The 17,965-nt window shown below is 45.3% G+C and overlaps 1 non-coding gene across 1 annotated transcript; it reads right to left on the bottom strand.

The window, feature by feature from the left end:
- TRNAC-GCA (transfer RNA cysteine (anticodon GCA)) lies at positions 1–72 on the bottom strand. The gene has a single exon. It is a non-coding gene; the product is annotated as a tRNA-Cys (tRNA).
- Positions 73–17,965: the final 17,893 nt, after the last annotated feature.

Here is a 17,965-nt window from a genome sequence, read left to right as displayed (position 1 = left end):
AGGGAGCACCTGGATTTGAACCAGGGACCACTTAAACTGCAGTCAAATGCTCTACCACTGAGCTATGCTCCCATGTGCCTACTAGCCCCTTGGTGTGAGCTCAGGTGGCTAACCCGAGCTGCTGCCAGTGCCACAGCATCCACACAGTTATTTTTAGATTGCTAGCATAAGTCTGTCTACCCCAGTTGGGAGGCTTGTTCCTAGCTGCAGTGTGGACATTCCCCCAGAGTGTTACAAGGCACCTAGTAGCTCAGAGCTAAGCTGTGTGGGCTGAGGGTAAAAGCAGGTGCTAGTACAGTGACTGTGCAGCACATATGCTTTACTGCAAAAAGTTGCAAGGAGAGGTTGTGAGTGTGATCCTGAGATGAAGCAAAAGGACAGAGTGTCCTGAGCATAAAGCTCACCAGTGTGGCAGATGTGGGGAATTTCTGAGTAAGGAAACTGCCTGTTTGTTTCTGCTGGGTTCAGAGAAACATGACTAGGTACATTTTTATAAACAAACAAGAATGTGACTCTCATTGATTTTTCATAATGGAAAAAACCCAGCAAGGCCCTGAGCAGTAGCTGATTGCCTGGGCCAAAGGGGCAGCAATACTATGTATCCTCAACTGCCCATTGTCTTCAAAGGGAACATAAATGCTGTGCTATTAAACCATAAAAGGAACAATTTTAGTTATTAACTGTTGGTTTTTTGGCAACATGAACTGAACAAATCAACTTCGTTTTATTTTTAAACACAGAAAACCTGCAGACCAGTTAACTATAGTGCCAATATACTTTCAGCAGAAATGAAATATAGGTACCTTGCAAAATATTGCAAGATCGGACTCTTTCTCAGAGGGCTCACCAAATACTTTACACAGTCAATCTTCACTATCCCTAGAAGTTATACAAACCTTCCATTAAATAAGTCAATTTGTAAGGTAAGCTCATTTTTGTGCTCTTTCACACATTCTTAACACCATTAAATGAGAATGGTCAAGACACAATTTTTAACCTTTAAAGAAAGGTAATTGAGAACTCTCCCCCATTTTAAGTTTAATGAAATTCAGGCTTATCAGTAAAGTTTATACAACCACAAGATACCTGTTGAGCATCAAAAGTTTTTGGTCTTGAAAAGAACATCAAGAAGAAGATGCCACTGGTAGTGCATTTCAACAGAACTCCATGAACACCCATGAATTTAAGCAATGAGAAACCATGTGATAGCTTTCTAGAGGAACCAAGGAGACAATATGGTAGAAGTGCTAGCGTGGACTAGCTGTCAGGGTTTTTAACCACAGTATCCCATGGACTTTCTCTGAGCTGGTTTAGATGATATGGTGGTAGAGACACATGAGCCATGGCTACGCTAGGATTACCACAGTTGCTACTTCATGTGTTATATTGCAAAAGAGGTAGACTACCTGAAAATGATGAGCTGATGCAGCCAGTGAGTCAAGGGCAACAAAACCCAATAGTATGTCTGAAGTTACGCACTGGAGTAGTGTCTCCAGATTGCTGCCCAGGTAGTGGTCTTTGAGGAGGAAGGGGAGGCAGTGGCAGGAAAAAGTTAGAAATAAAGTCCTTCCTGAAGACAGAGGACAAATGCTGCAAGGGGCAGTTATGAACTGCATCACTGAAAATAACATATTTTGATCACTTAAGTTTTCCCAACCAATAGCAGTGCAGTTCCTACATGGCCATCTGTGTGGGTTTATATCAGTTTCTCTCCTCTTTTTTTCAAATAAGTGGCACATAGGTAATTGTGACTAATTAGAATTTGGTCCTCTCCCTTTATTAACAAATGCTGATGCTCTGTCCTAGGAAACTAGGAAGGCTGCAACCTTAAAAAGGAGGAAGCACAAGTAGGTGAAATCCATCAGCTTAGCTGTGCCATGTTTACAACAAATAAATAGCTCAATGTAGAGCTAGTGGAAGGAAGGAAAAGATGTAGGAAAAAAGCAAAAATACATTTAAAATGTTTCCTTCTAATCTCTGTGTCATTTTAGTTTCCCTTTGCATTTTCTCTCTTTTTACAATGTCTCAAAAGAGTAAGAGAGCCAGAACTGTGCACTCTCTTTACATTGTAGCTACTTTACATTCTATTCTGTAATACTTTAAGGACAGTAGACTCAGTTATTCGCACACCTAGTTGATAGCACTGCAACTCCCTGGAGTTATTCCTGATTTACATTATTTGTACTCTACTAATGCCTAAGGTCCCAACCAAGACTAGGTGCCATTGCACTGAGTGCCATACAAATACTTAAACAATGGCTGCTGCTCTGAAGAGCTTGCAATCAAAGTAGATGAGGCAAAGGAAACATTAACCCCATTTTACAGATGGGGAACCGAGGGAGAAAGATTAAGTGATTTGTCCAAGGCCACAGAGAACTCTTTGGGTCTTGATCTGAACGGAGATCTTCCAAGTCATAGTCACAGTCCGGTGCCTTAATATGAGATCATCCCTCCTGGTGCCAGGGGAAGAAGAATCAAGTTCAGTATCAGATGGAGATGGATGCTTATATTTCTTTACATTGCACTTCTCAGACTACAGGCAATATACACAAAGTTTATCCAGAATTTGATTAGCCCCTTTAGATACTACAGTATGCCCCGCCCCGTCCCCCCCTTTAGGCCAGAAAATGAACTGTGGTATCACTGAGGCCAGTGTGTGGCAACTGTTGACTTTTAAGGTGGGCCTCTGCAAATCATGGTCCCCATTTATGCTGTGCCATGTTGTGCACACAGGGCTTTACAGGTGCTGCTCTAGAGAGCTTATCATCTGCCATCTTTCATTTAATTTTTGGGACCACTAAGAGGATCCACACACTCAATAACTAACAATAAATATAGCGGAAGAGCTCATGTTAGCAAACCAAATATAAAAAAAAATACAAACAAAAAGACACCCGCAACCACCACAATTCACACACCTCCTTCCAGTCTGGTAAACACCCACAGACCTATGCCCTACACCAACTAGAGGCCAAGATTCCCAATGGCTTTCAGACTATACCAAGTATTGCCTTCCTTCTCCAGCTATTGAAAATAATTTTGAATTTGAAGAGGAGGGAGAAAAACAGAACGGTAATCAGAATAACCTGATTTTAGGATCCAATAAGTGGATGAAACCCTTCAAACTAGTTGGTTTATGACCAGAGGACGTTTCAAATGAGAATCTAGAAATGCAGTTATACACTAACGCATTAAGATTCTATATTTCAAATTGAAGGCAGAATTGAATAGTTTGTTTTGCCTTGGGCTTTTCCAGAACTAAGCACTTCTTTTTCAACTGCCTACTGTTCAAGGCCTTATTTGCATTAGTAACATGGTTAGTAATTTATATCAGAAAATTCTACCATCGCTGTAGAACAAGAACACTTACTCTCTTTGTTGTACCGACTCAACCACCACTTCCTCAACAATAAGAAGTTCCTTATAAAATGATGGGATTGGTAACCACAGTCTCTTATAAGGAGATCACAAGATATTTTACATTAGTACTTCCACATGATTGTGGAACTATGATTTCAGAATGTCAGATTTCTCCTAGCCCTTTATCCTGCAATAAGGCTTGTACAGGTCTGTGACATTATACAGCTCCGTGACATTATACAGCTCCAATGATTCCACTTGGGCTCCATCCAAGCATATAGGCCCACAGATGCAGAGCTCATGATAGAATTGTTGCTTTACTCACCAGTAGGCACCCAGTGCTCTGTTGACAGTGGTTCAGTAAAGCCCTTACAGCAGACTCTTCAAAGAGGAAATCCTTCCCAATGAAGCCACAATACTTTGCAAAAACAACTGTAATTATACAACAAGCTTTAGATCCACATAAAAAAAACCTGGCAGATTAAATTAATTTCCTGGCGACTAGCAAATCCACTAAAAAAAACCAACAAAAACCAGCCAGTCTGGTCAAATACTGGCCAGGTGGTAACTCTAGGTCTATGGCCCATGAGGCTATGGGGGCTCAACCAGCAGATGCTGCTCTACCATTGTAGTTATACCACAATCTACCTATAGCCAGCCAGGATCAGAAAATGGCCCCCTGCCGGGCTTCAGGGTAACCACTCTCTCCCTGGCATGGGTAAGATCACAGCAGCCACCAAGGCACTGAGTGGCTTGAGGCTGCTCCTGGCCACAAGCACAGCAATCTGCATGGCTACATGTTGGTGCCCAGCCTGCACCTGCTGCTTTGCACCAAGTTCCCATGGGCCCTGCTACCCAGGCAGCCCCAAGCCACTGTCCCGGATGCCACCTTGGACTCACACTGGGGCTGCTGCTTCAACAGCGAGGAGCTCATTCAGAAAGGGGGCGGACTGGAAGGTGAAGAGATTGCTGGGGGGCCAGGTAGAGGGTATGGGCTGGGATGAGTTAGAGAAGCAAAATGTGGGGGCCTGGTGGGAGTGCCTAAGTCCTGTTGTGGTTGAGCTAAGTGGCTCCAGGGGAAGGGTTGAGGGGGTCTCTAGCCCCAGGAGGTGGAGGCCGAGGAGGCCGGGGAAGGATGCAGGGGGTAGAGAGGGTTGATGAGGAGTGGGTCCCTGGACCTGGTGGAGGGAGCTGGGGGAGTCTTTCAGAGGGCAGGTGGGCAGAATGAATCTCTTTTTACTCTGTTAGAAAGTGTTTCTCCTAAGTAGGCTAGATTCACGGGTGCATTCTAGCTCTTATGCAACATTTTGCGATGGAAAACCGTTGTTGACCTGGTCTGATCAGTCAGTTAAACAGAGTTATTGAAGTAGCTTTTGATCTAGGTCAGGTAACTTCTGTGATATGGAAGTAGGCATACCATAAGGGCCTGACTTACATAGCAATGTAAAAAGGACTCTGTATCATGATCTTTAAATAGCGCTGAGGAGATATTTGTTTTAATAGTTTTTTTGTTTTGTGTTTTAATTGCACGGCCATATGGATATTTGTATTCTTTGTGCCAGAGACCACATATTCAAGACTGGACTATATATTTGTGACATTTGTTTGTATTTGGTGCCCAGTCACATGACTGGTGAATGCAAAGCAAATCCTGTTTGTGATCAGATTACAAGTTTTTCCATGGGCAAAATTGTGGGTTCAAATATAAAGATCTGGGGCTTGACTCCCCATTGCATTACTCCCTTTTTACAACAGTCTAACCCCATTCATTGAATTCCAGTAGAATTGCATCAACTTGAAACTGGATTAAGACAATGGTGACTCAAGCACTTGGCCTTTTTGACTAATTACATGTGTGTTTTGGATTTGCTTTGCTACTTAGTTTATGAATTGACATATAAATGCTGTGTTTGTTTGTATTGCTAGAAATTTACGCTCTGTTTAAAAATGTCTAAACAACAGAGTGGAGCTGCTATGTGCAAGAAACTCAAAGGAGACTAACAAGCAAATTGCAGAACTGCCAAAAACTGATGGTTTTCTTAATGCTACCACAACAGCATATATGCCCAAAACATCTTCAGCTACCAGAGAGAAAGTCACGGAAAAGTTTGGCAGTGACTGTGTTGAAATGTTTTTAATGCCTAGAGCCCCAAGATATTTAAACTTGATGGTGCTCAAGAAGAAGCAGACTGCTCAGAATAAAAATATTAATACCTCTGCAGCAACCCAGGATATCTTAATGACCGATTTCACTGAAGCTCAGACTGAGGGTTTTTTTAAGAGAAAAATCACACAGAGAAGTCAAAATTTAGTTCAGAAACTAAGTTCAAATCAGAAACATTTTATTGTAAAACACAGCCCTTGTCAACCTGAGGAACCATTCCCATGTGACTCTTCTTATTAAACTGTGAATGAAGCAAGTAATAAGGTTATCAAGACTAGCAGTTCTTTCAATTACTACTGGAGGAATCCTGCGCTACTGTGCATGTGCAGAATTTATGTCCCCCACAGATTTCTTTGCTTCACTGCAGAAATATGACTTTCTGATGTGGAAACAAAGGGAAGCCACAAGAGTGACTCTCCCCAGCTGTATCATTCAGATGCCCAGGGCAGCGGGTAGAAAGGTAAATCACTGTGAGGAAGGAGGCAGGACTGGGGAAGACCTGGCTGGTGGCCCTTACCCTTGCGCTGGACTCAGCTGCTAGGCCCTGATGGGCTAGGGAGGACTTCCTCTTCCCGTGCACAGCATCCAGGACTGGATCAGACCCACCCCTAGATTTCTTCCACAGCTGCAGGAAGCTCTGCAAACCCTTCCCCACTTCCTTCACCCATCGCTCCTCAGCTGCAGGGGGAGGGATCCCTGTACAGGGAGCTGCTCGCCAACCCCCATGCATCCAGACCCCCTCATACCCAAACCCTTCCACTGAGTCTCACCCCGCACACTCAGAACTCCTTCCCCCAATGATCCCCACTCCCCCTGCACCTGGACCACACCGATGAGCCACTCACACCCAGAGTCCCACCCCACTGAGCCCCAACCAACTGCACTTGGATCCCTGCCCCACTCCCCAAGCCTCTGGAACCCCCCACATCCAGACCCCTCAACTGATCTTTATCCCCCCCTGCCCAGACACCCTCCCCTCTGCTGAGTCCCAAACACCTTCACCTGGACCTCCTGCAGAGTCCCATTACTGTTGCACCCAGAACCCCCCTTCCCCCAACAGCACCCCTGTGCAACCAGATCTCCTCCTGTACCTGGATCCTCCACTGAGCAGCCCACACCTAGATTGCCCCACACAGAACCCACACCTGAATCTCCCCACACTAAGCCCCTCCACATTTGGATCCTGTCTTGCTGAGTCTGCCTGCCCACCTTGTGTACCTGGCATGGAGGGAGTGTGCCCTGGGGTGTTTCTGGGGCAGATCCCATCCTTGCGCTGTTTCAGGGATGAGTGCAGTCTCACTGCTGAGTCTGTGTCTCATAGGGGGGAGCTGCACAATGATCTCCCACCCCTGTGCAGTCAGCAGCCTGTGCTTCCCAATACCATGGTGGAGGCACCACATTTGACAAATAAAATTTGCAGAATTTTAAAATATTTTAACTAATTAATTTTTTGTCACAGAATGCCCTCAGGAAAATGGACAAGCAAGAAGAGTTGGTACATCAATACCTACTGATCTGTTTGCTGACCAAAAGTCTAGAAGCCAAAGATTTTAGTTAAATGGTCTGTAAACGTGTATATAGAACTTTTCTGTGTGAAGATAGCCATTTTATCCATCAGTATGGAAATGCAATATGCAGGCTATGTTCTGATTTTTCAAGGTGGTAAAGGTAAGCAAAATTGTAGATGTTGGAATCGAGAAGGGGACTCCTAACCTATTCTTGCAGAAGGGCTCTCAGTGGATTTGCTACCCCATTGGTGGGAGGGGGCTGGATCTTTGGTGAGTCATGGAATAAGGGCAGGGGAGAAACGGAAGGGGGTCCCAGGATGAGTGGAGTGTATCAGTTGGATGCCTGGAAAAGGGACAGGAGAGTATGGAAGGGAAGGAGGCTGGGATGCATAGGGGGACATAGAAAGGGGGAGTAAGGGTTGCAGAGACACTGTAACCTGACATATGTAACTAAATACATATGTTTTCCCTCCTCCTGTGGCTGGGATCCAGGGTCTAGGTGGATGTGGCTCTAAAGAGAGAGGCTGGGGAAAATGGCAATTGAAACCCAGCATTCCTGTGGTAGGTCATGCCACCTGGTGCCAGCTCTCGGTACTGCACGATGAGCACTCTGGCAGCATTAAAGGGTGGTGGGTTTTTAAACAACATGGCCTTGTGTCATTCCTTCAGCTACCCCTGATGTTATACCACTGTAATACCATCTTACTGCAGAAGACAAACCACCATTGAAAGACACTGATAGACTGATATAATTGGGTGCTTTTGCAATCTCAGTTCTTGGAGATAACCCACAAACCCCATCATCAGTCTTCTATGGCAGAAGTTCAACCTGTGATCCGCAACCTGTGATCCGCAAACCCCTAGGGGTCTGCAGACAATGTCTAAGGGTATGGCTACACTTACAGTTTTGCAGCGCTGGTAGTTACAGCTGTGTTCGTACAGCTGTGTAGGGCCAGCTCTGCAGTGTGGCCACACTGACAGCTACCAGCGCTGCAGTGTGGCCACATTTGCAGCACTTGCAGCGCTGTTGGGAGTGGTGCATTGTGGGCAGCTATCCCAGCATTCAAGTGGCTGCAACGTGCTTTTCAAAACAGGGAGGTGGGGTGGAATGTGACAGGGAGCATGGAGGAGACAGAGAGAATGGATTTTTGGAGTTGACACTGTTCTCAGCTCCCTGCCTTGCAAGTTCTAAGGACTGTGCCTACCTTCAATCATTTTAAAAGTTCTAACTCCCTTCCCCCACTCCTCTCTCATTCACTAAATGCAAATTATGTACTGCTAAATACCCGTCAGACCCGATCAGCAACTGCTGAACACGGACTTCCCCCTCCCCCCCTGCCGTGTGAGAGTGCTGTTTCTCTCTTCAAGCAAACAGCTGTGAACATTCCAAAGTAATTCCCCTGCCTGCCTCCGCTCGCTCAGCAAACAGGAGCTGTGTTTGTTTTTTAAATAAGCAGTTTGGCTGAACTCCGAGCTCTCCCTTTCTTCCGGTTTGTTGTGGACAGGAATTCTGGGATACCTCCTTATACCCCGGAGGTCAATAAAAGCGCTGGTGGGCGTCCACACTTGCTGACCAGCGCTGGATCACCAGCGCTGGAATCCCTACACCCGAGGCTCGACCGGGTGTACAGCCAGCGCTGCAACCAGGGAGTTGCAGCGCTGGCCGTGCTTTGCAAGTGTGGCCACATCCTAAGTTGCAGCGCTGTAACCCCCTCACCAGCGCTGCAACTCTCTAGTGTAGCCAAGCGCTAAGGGGCCTGTGAAAGACTTAGACTGAAAACTGAATGAATAGAATTCCACTACATATACAGACGTAAATATACATACGTTTCCAAAGGAGTCTGCAAATGAAAAAAAGATTGAGAACCACTGTATAGGACATCTGTCCCCTCAGCTATCCATCTGCTGCCCAACATAGGCTCATTAGATAAGCAAAGCCAAGACCTTTCATGTAGGTCAGTCAGCAGAGGGAGCCCAGGCAGTTAGCACACCGTGCAACAGCAGCAGGTGGCATACACTCTTGTAATGACCTTGGATTTCGTTAGACAACAAACTAGTGAATGAGAAAGGAATAAAACTTTTACTAATGTCACCCTTCTGCCAGGGGCAGTCGGCAACAACAAAGGCTGGGTTCAATGTCTAGGGGTTCCTCCTAACAAAACAGAACTGGCTCGAGCCCCCAGCCAGTAATCTGGAAAGTAGTACTTCCTCTCTCACAAGCACTGATTCTGTGTATAAAATTCCTTTTAGTACAAGGAAAAGGGAACCAAGGATTCATTTGTGGAAACATCACAATCACATTCAAAAGCACTCAACCTTAAGCAAAACTTAACCTGACAGTGCGTTGTGCAGTGCCCTTTGCCTCACTTTCCCAGCTTGCGGTGGGACAGTCCAAAAAATGAAAGTACCTTTTTAACACATCACTCCCATCTCCCTCCCCAGCATCCCACTCACAGTTGGCTCTCCTTGGTTAGTGAAGATCCAGAGTTCAGAGGATTGTTCACAGGGGTTCACCTCCCACCCCAGAAATGGGGTGTGTGTGTTGAGAAATGCCTCTGTGGTCACTGTGTGCCTCTTCGACTGACTGTTTGTTGCTGCATTTGCTGATTTTCTCTGAGGCTGCTGGTCACATGCTGCTGCTGTTGGACACTCAGTGCTACTTCTGTGATGACACCTTCTGATGTTCCGTCACTTGGCCCAGCTCTTAGGGATTTCATCGCCTAGCTGGGAGCCTCACTGCCAGTACAGACTCTGCATTAACTTTCCTTTCACCTCTGGCCCTCCACCTCATCTAAGACATGGCCCCTAGACATGCTTCTCAGCATTTCATTTCTGGTAATCACTAATCAGAAACAATGACTCTCAGCTGAGTCTAATTAAGTCTGTTTGGAGAAAAGATTAAATGGTGCCTAGGACTCTTTAGACAGCAGCCACACCAGTAGGTAGAAACATCTGTCCCCGCCCCTTCTCTTTCACTGGATTTGGCATTCCTACTCCCTGCTTAATTAGTGCAGTTCATTTGAGGGTGACCCCTTCATTCAGCCAGGCAAGTACTGTTCTGCTGCCCTTTACTCATATAATAAAGATACCAACATTTCATTAATCTGGCATTCCATGCTAAAGTGGATTTATGACCCATCACAAGCCAAAAGTGATCATTTGGCAAAGCAGCCCCATCCTGCCGCATACCTAGGCAAAGTAGGTGAGTCTATGCAAACATAGTCTCTTCCTGAAGTCTTTTGCCCCAACTCATCAATAGATGTCAGGAGAGAGCTCATTCAGACCCTACTTATATTAACAAACTAGAGAGTATCTTTGGTGGATTCCTGTGCACAGCTAACCTTTGTTCTCTACCCCCTGCTTCCAAGGCATGTTTATATCCCTATATTCATAATATTCTCATAATCCATAATACTGTCCCTTATGAAGGAGCCTTTCTAAATTATAAACTTTCACAAACGTATCTCTACATCTTCCCTCCCAAAAATATCAATTACTTCTTATGTACACCTATAAACAGCTACCAGATAGCTAATAACACATATATCAGATTCTCAAACCAAATAGTACATTTCCATAAACTACAGTCCATATACCTAGAGAGGAGAGGTTACCATCACATCACTCTGGAGTGAGCCTTTACCACTCACTTTTCTCAAATACCCCTTCTCCAGGCACACTAGCAAGTCATAGAATCCTAGGATTAGAAGGGACCACAAGGGTATTCTAGTCTAATCCCCCTGCCAAGATGCCAGATTTGTTGTGTCTAAACCACCCAAGACAGATAGCGATCCAGCCTCCTTTTTAGAACCTCAACTGCAGAAGCTTCCACAAGCTCCCTAAGCAGTCTGTTCCACTGTCCTACTGTTCTTACAGTTACGAAGTTTTTCCTGAGATTTAATCTAAATCTGCTATGCTGTAGTTTGAACCCATTGCCACTTGTCCTGCCCTCTGTGGCAAGAGAAAACAACTTTTTTTTTTTACGGCAGCCTTTCAAGTATTTAAAGACTGCTATCATGTCCTCCCTTAACCTCCACTTTTCCAAACTAAACATACCCAATTCCTTCACTCTTTTCTCATATGGCTTGCATTCCATCCCTTTGATCATCTTTGTAGTGTTCCTCTGTATCCTTTTCAGTTTCTCTACAACGTTTCTACACACTGGTAACCAAACCTGGCCACGGTACTCCAGCTGATGCATAACCAGCTCTGAGTACAGTGATACTATCACCTCCCATGACTTGCATGCTATGCCTCTGTTAATGCAACCTAAAACCGAATTTGCCTTTTTTTGCAACAGCGTAGAATTGCTGATTCATGTTGTGGTTGTGATCCGCCACAACTCCTCAGCAGTGCTGCTGCCAAGCCAGTTATCCCCCATTCAGTACTTGTGCATTTGTTTTTCTTCCCTAAGTGTATCACTTTACATTTGTCTTTGTTGAAATTCACTTTGTCATCTATAGCTGAATTCTCCAATTTATCAAGATCCCATTGAATTTTAGCTCTATCTCTCAAAGTGTTGGAAACCGCTGCACCCTCCCCACCCCCTAGCTTTGTGTCATTAGCAAATTTGATCAGTATGCTCTCTATTTCTACATTCAGGTCATTAATAAAGATGTTAAACAGAACCGGAGCCAGAACAGATCCCTGTGGAACTCCACTTGAGACCTCCCTCCAATTTGACATCATTCCATTAATAGTTACTCTTTGTTTGTGGTTGTTTAACCAATCACATATCCACTTAATGGTAGTTCTGCCAAGCCTGCATTTCTCCAGCTTAATTAATCAGAATGCCATGTGGGACTTATGTTTGGTCAGCAACTGCTTAGTTCTTCAGGCCACACTTTAATTATCATTTCTTTAAGGATCCTCAACGATTTGTCTTTCTCAGTTTCCCTTCTTATTTGTTGCAGTTTTTTGTTAGCGATGGGAATCGAATTTACAATCAGATTTGCATAGGCTTGCATATATATCTGTGAGGTCTTCTCTGGTTTTGTAGAGGGAGTCACTGCTCTAGAAAGTAAATCCACACTAAACATGAATTTACTAGCCACATAGGTCACAACCAAATCATACTTTTGTGGCTTTATCACCATTCTTTGAACCCTGCTGATACAGTAATGTAGCGGTTTGCCAAATAATGCTATTGGGGCTTGTAGTCTGTTTCAACATCCACTGTCTGGCCATAAAGATATTGGTTGAATCTCTCACAGGTAAATACTATTTTTAAAAGCTCCTCCTCAGTCTGTGCCTATCTGGTTTTCGCATCAGTCAGTGATTTGGATGCCTATGCCACCAATTGCAGCAATCACGTTTCTGTAAAATCACTGTACCCCCGGACTGTGAAGCATCTGCTGAAACTTTAATAGGCCTGCCTGCTGCATAGAACTTCAGCATTGGCTCTTGCATCAGGTGTTGTTTCAAACCTTCTCATGATTCCTTCCATTCTGTATCCTAGTACCATTCATTTTTATTTTCTAGGAGTTTCCTCAAAGCCACTGCTTTAGTTTCACGTTTGCAGCTCTAGTTGCATCTAAGGCTTCCTAAAGTCAAAATCATGCTCCTTTTTAATTGAGCCCCAGATGATGATGTCATCTACTGAGATGTCAACCCCATTCATAAATCGCTATGTATGGCATTTCTGATGCCCAAGCCATGTCAAAAGGTAGATGTAAGAATTTATATCTTCCAAAAGGGGTATTAAATGTGCATAGTTGAACTTTCAGTTAATTTTAGCTGTCAAAATCCTAGGAGGCATCCAATTTATTAAACTATGGTGCATTTGCGGATTGAGCCATACTCTTTTCTCTGGTTGGCAGTTTGAAATGTTCTATTTTTGTAGCTTTGCTGAGGTTTCTCGTTTCTAAGCATATGTGTAGCTGGCTGTTATTTTTCTCCACAGTGACTAGGCAACTCATCCATTCTGTTGGTTCCTCAATTTTTTGTAATACATGCGTTGCTTCCATCCTTGCAAGGTCAATCTTAAGTTTATCATGAAGCGCAAATGGCACCTTTCTACGTGGAGGCACTAGCTTATTTATCTCAATTGTATGTTCACCTTGCAAGAAACCCAGCCCAAGAAACAGATCATGATATTCCTGAATGAGTGCCTCATAGCCAGGCCCAGTATGCTCTTGTAGTGAGAGCACCCATTTTACCAGATTGAGTTTTTCACAAGTGGCCAGACCTAAAATTTGTGTCACCTCCTTTGGTACTACAATGAATGAGATCCTGTCCATAGTGTTTTTATATCTGATGCTTGCAATGCACTTCCCATTCACTGGTATATTTGTTCCAGAATAACCAATTATTTTATACTTGGTGGTGTCCGTTTGGGTCTTATTTACAGTCTGTAATAATCTTGTTCAGACAGATTATTAACCTGTATCCAGTTTGAGTGGAATTATTGTTTCAGTCACTTTCATTGGCAGTATCCAGTCCCTCTCATCAGCTTACTTTATTCCAGCATCTCTACATAAAACTCCTCAACCAGGTTGCTTCCAGCTGCATGCACTTGACTTTTCCACATTTGAGAGCAGCAGTATTTTGCAAAATTATTATTTTTTCCACGTTTATGACAGAGCTTCCCAAAGGCAAAAAACACAGTTTGGGGCCATGCTGTTATCCACATTTGCCACATAACCATCTGTGCCCAGTCCTTCCTAGCGGTTGCATTGATAGCAGGTGATTCCATGTTTTGAACTGACCTTTGTACTTAGTATGTGCATTATCCCTTCTGGTGAATTCAGCTCTTTGGTTTGTGCTTTCTGAGTTTCTGCTGTCCTGCGTAGCTGGAGAGCTTTTTCTGAAGTTAAATTGCCTTCACAGAGCAGTCTGTCACCTAAAGACAATGGATTAATGCCACAAATGATTCTATCTCTGCCCAGAGACTCTGTCAGCCTATCAAAATCACAGGTCTCACTGAATATTCTTGATTCTTTGACATTTTGCTCTATGGTGTTGTCAAGGTATTTTTCCCCCCAGTTTGAACGTTAGCATCCAAAAGTGGGGACCTGCATGGACCCTTCTAAGTTTAATTCCTAGCTTAGATCTGATAGCACTGCCACCAGCCAAAATATAGTGTTTGGCACACTTTCTGTTCCCCCAAAACCTTCCCTGGGGAACCCAAGACCCAAACCCCTTGGGTCTTAAACCAGGAGAAATAAACCATCCCCCATCCTTTCCCCTTCCCAGACTTTCCCCTCCCTGGGTTACCCTGAGAGGCTACACTGATCCAAACTCCTTGGATCTTAAAAGAGAGAGGAATTAACTTTCTCCCTCCCTCCTTCCCTCCTCACCAATCCCTGGTGAGTTCATACCCAATCCCCTTGGGTCTTAAACAAGGGGAAAAAATCAATCAGGTTCTTAAAAAAGAAAGCTTTTAATTAAAGAAAGAAAAAAATAAAAATTATCTCTCTAAAATCAGGATGGAAAATGTTTACAGGGTATTCACATTCATATAGCCTAGAGGGACTCCCTCCCCCCTAGCCTGAGATTCAAAGTACAGCAAACAGAGGTAAAAATCCTTCCAGCAATATATACATTCACAAGTTAAGAAAACAAACATAAGACTAATCTGCCTTTTCTAGCTAGTACTTACTATTTTGAACATGAGAGACTGTTTCAGAAAGATTAGAGAAAGACCTGGTTGCACGTCTGGTCCCTCTTAGCCCCAAGAGCAAACAACGAACAAAACAAACAGCACAAACAAAGACTTCCCTCCACCAAGATTTGAAAGTATCTTGTCCCTCCATTGGTCCTCTGGTCAGGTGTCAGCCAGGTTCACTGAGCTTCTTAACCCTTTACAGGTAAAAGAGACATTAATCCTGAACCATCTCTTTATGACAGGTGTCATCAGATTTTTACATGCATATTGGTCTCAAAGGTCTCATTCTTTTATGGCATGCAATGTTCCTCAGATTTGGTCAGTATTTTACTTAACTTCATGCTTTCACCTTCTTCAAATTGAAAGTTGTTACAAATATCCAATGTTTCCTTCCCCACAAGAAGCAAAAGGATTGATGATTTTACTTTATCATTTTTCTTCTATGCCCATATCACCGTTAAATACAATTCCCATCTAGGTTCAAATTTTTTCCAGTTCTCTGCAACATTACTTGAAAATTGCTGACGGGATGGGGGTTACAGCACATCCATTTCCTTCCAAGGTGTTCTTCCTTTCTTAAGCTTGTCAGGCTACTATTGTGCTCATAAAATAAGTATAAAACCCTTTTTTCATCTTTGTTTGCTGCTGCAAGTGCTCCCCTTTGCTCAGTTTTCAGTTGCAAGCATGGGAGTTAATCTCAAGATGAATTCATTTGGCACTACTGGTACCATGTAACGACCTTGGGGTTCATTAATCAACACACCAATGAATGAGAAAGGAATAAAACATTTATTAACAAACTAGAGAGTGTGTGTGGTGAACTGTTCTGCACAGCAACCCTTTGTTCTCAACCACCCTGCCCACAGGGCATGTCTTAAAATTCCTACATTCAGTCCCTTATGAGCCAGCCTCTGTAAATAATAATCTTTCACAAACATACCTCAACAGTTCTTGAACTGGAATAACTATTATTGGTATTACTAACTGTTTGCTAAATAGCTTCCTACAAGTGATATGTACAGTAGCTGTTCCTTTTCATGGGGAGGGGCACACTTGATAGAACACTGGCTCCTAAACCCAGAGCCATAACTAGCTATTTTTGCGCCCAAGGCAAGAATATAAAATTGCCCCCTCCCTCCTCCATATAAGAAGAAACAGCACACATAGGGTGACCAGATCACACCAGTAAAATAGGACCTGCCCCCTCCCTGCTCGGCCTCACCATCACGCCCCTCTTCACCCCCTAAGCCCCCCATGGCTTGCTGCGTCCCTCCTAGTCAGTCCCCCACCCACCACTCGCCTCCTTTCACCTTCTCCCTCCCCTGCCAGAAATCTGTATGCCCACTCCTAGAACCCGTGCTGGCTCGCTGCTCGCCTCTTTGCCCACCTGCCACTTGCCCACCCACTCGCCCCCAACTTGCCGCTCATCCCCTCGCCCCCCACAAGTATAAAGCCTCATTCAAAGACCCAGGGGTCACTATATTACTGCACACAGCAGTCAGACAATGCAGTTGTAGATACATCTCTGCATTATGCATTTTTGCATAACTTTTATATGACTTTGTATTGAACCTTGGTAATATGCTATAGTGGGCCCCTAAGGTAGTATAATTAAGGTAAAAGAAAAATGTCTTTTTGCTAGAAGTAGAATAAGATCTTCCCCCCACTTTGTAATCAATTGCCCTGTTGAATGAATGAGGTGTGACTGAGGAAAGCGTGGAAGGCAGGCACCTCCAGACAGCTGCAACCCTTGGAGAAGGGCTGGGAGCCAGACCAAGGACAATCAAACTTGTCAGGTGGGCTGACTAGAGAAGAGCAGACATACTGACGGCCTAGGGGGTTACAAGCAAGCACCTTCCTTTGGGAACACCCTCTTTGCAGTATTGGGACAACCCCCAGCCCAGAAAAAAGCAGCAAAAATGACCAACAGACACAGTCCCAGATTTTGAATCTGGGAGATTTGCCCCCCTCCATCCACCAACTCGCCACTCACCTTCTCACCCCGCCTCCAGGTATCAGGGGTGGCAGGTTTGTAGAAATTTTGGTGGTGCCTGGACTACTCAGAGCCCGCCCATCCCCCCCAAACTCTGCTCCCCACCTGCCTAAGGCTCTGCAAGGGAGTTTGAGTGGGGGAAAGATGTCTGAGGTGCAGGCCTCTGGGTTGGGGCAGGGGATTGGGATGTAGGATGATTGGGAGGTTGGGCTCTGGGATGGAGTCTGGGGTGCAGGCTCTGGGAGGCAGTTTGGGGGCTGGGTGCAGGCTCCGGGCTGGGGCATGGGGTGAGGGTGCAGGATGGGTGGAGGGGTGCAGGCTCTGGGATGGAGTCTGGGTGCTGGGTGCAGGCTCCGGGCTGGGGCATGGGTGCAGAATGGGTGGAGGGATGCAGGCTCTGGGAGGGAGTGTGCAGAGCTGGGTGCAGGCTCTGGGAGGGAGTCTGGGTGCTGGGTGCAGGCTTCGGGCTGGGGCATAGGGTGGGGTGCAGGATGGGTGGAGGGGTGCAGGCTCTGGGAGGGAGTGCAGAGGGCTGAGTGCAGGCTCTGGGACAGAGTTTGGGGGCTGGAGAAGGGGTGTGGGCTCTGGGAGGGGGTGGTGGGTGCTGGGGGGGAGGCGATTGCCATTACATGTGGCTTCCTTCCTACCCTGCTCCCCCTCACCATAGCCTCACTGGGGGTGGGGGATGGGACTGCCCCTTGCCCAGTTTGCAGGCGTGGTGGCTGGAGGGGAGGATCACAGAGTCAGACAGTACACTCACCGAAGCCCCAGCAGCTGGTCAGGTGAGTGAAGTCCACTGGCTGCAGATGATCCTGTCTGTCTCCCACTGGAAGCTCCCTCGGCATCTCCTCCAGGTGGGTGCCGGGGAAGGGGAGGGCTGCGAAGCATGTGTGCCTCCTCCCCTTCCTGACATGCAGCAGCTGCCTGCTGGCGTCCTGTTGCCATTCCAGCATGGATGCTCCAGGGCTTTTCTGCACCCCTCAGCCTTGGGCGACTGAGGCAAGTGCTTCACTCGCCTCGCCCTTGTTATGGCACTGCAAAACATAAATATGCTGGAATAAATATTGAGCTCACTCAGCTGCCAGTGTGTTGAGCAACAAAGCCACAGGCCCTGATTGTCAGAGCGACCGAGCACCCACAGCTCCAATGGAAGTTAGCAGGAGCTGGATGTGCCTGGCCCCTATGAAAATGAGGTCCAGAGCTAACACATGCAGGTCTGCATAAACAACTCAGGTTATCTGTTTCCAGATTGAATAAAAAAATCCTAGTTATAATCTAAAAGGCCCTTTGTGGGTCCAGGCTCTCTCCAAGACAGGCTTATTCTCCCACAACCC

Source organism: Gopherus flavomarginatus, chromosome 2, assembly GCF_025201925.1.
Source record: "Gopherus flavomarginatus isolate rGopFla2 chromosome 2, rGopFla2.mat.asm, whole genome shotgun sequence".
In the NCBI taxonomy this organism is placed as follows: domain Eukaryota; kingdom Metazoa; phylum Chordata; order Testudines; family Testudinidae; genus Gopherus; species Gopherus flavomarginatus.
The sequence above is the reverse complement of the archived record's forward strand: the minus strand, read 5'-3'. Positions and strand labels throughout refer to the sequence as shown.